Raw genomic sequence first — 584 nt, 5'->3', positions numbered from 1 at the left:
ATATGAAATTGAATTGAGCAGGATGGAAATATACCTTTATAGCTGCATGGGCTAAATCCATCCCTGGCAGTGGACTGCGTAACTGTGAAAAACCCTAGAAAGATCAGGTATCCTCTCACAATCAAGGCTTAGGCAGTATCATGTTCCTTCTGTGGCTTTGTCTGTTAGGTCTAGGACACTGGTCAGTAATAGCCAGAGTGATGGTGGCAATCCCTCCTCTAAGAATCCCCCATCAGAGTCCATTCACTGAACAATAATAGTTTGCATCACAGTGCCTATTGGGTCTTCTGGTGAGTTACGATAGTGGACCCAACATGATTCCTCTTTTCAGCCAAATGGACAGAAACTTCTTTCCTCATTTAAAAAAAAAAAAAGAAAGAAAAAACTAGTCCCTAGAACCAGCAACATGTTGACTTATTTCTGTGGATCTCTTTTATTTTATGTGCATGCAAAACAAACAAACAAACCATGTGTTTAGTTTGCATCTGTTTCTTTCTTTCTTTCTTTCTTTCTTTCTTTCTTTCTTTCTTTCTTTCTTTCTTTCTTTCTTTCTTTCTTTCTTTCTTTCTTTCTTTCTTTCTTTC

This window comes from Colobus angolensis, unplaced genomic scaffold, assembly GCF_000951035.1.
Source record: "Colobus angolensis palliatus isolate OR3802 unplaced genomic scaffold, Cang.pa_1.0 Scaffold359, whole genome shotgun sequence".
NCBI classification, from domain to species: domain Eukaryota; kingdom Metazoa; phylum Chordata; class Mammalia; order Primates; family Cercopithecidae; genus Colobus; species Colobus angolensis.
Note: the sequence above shows the minus strand (reverse complement) of the source record.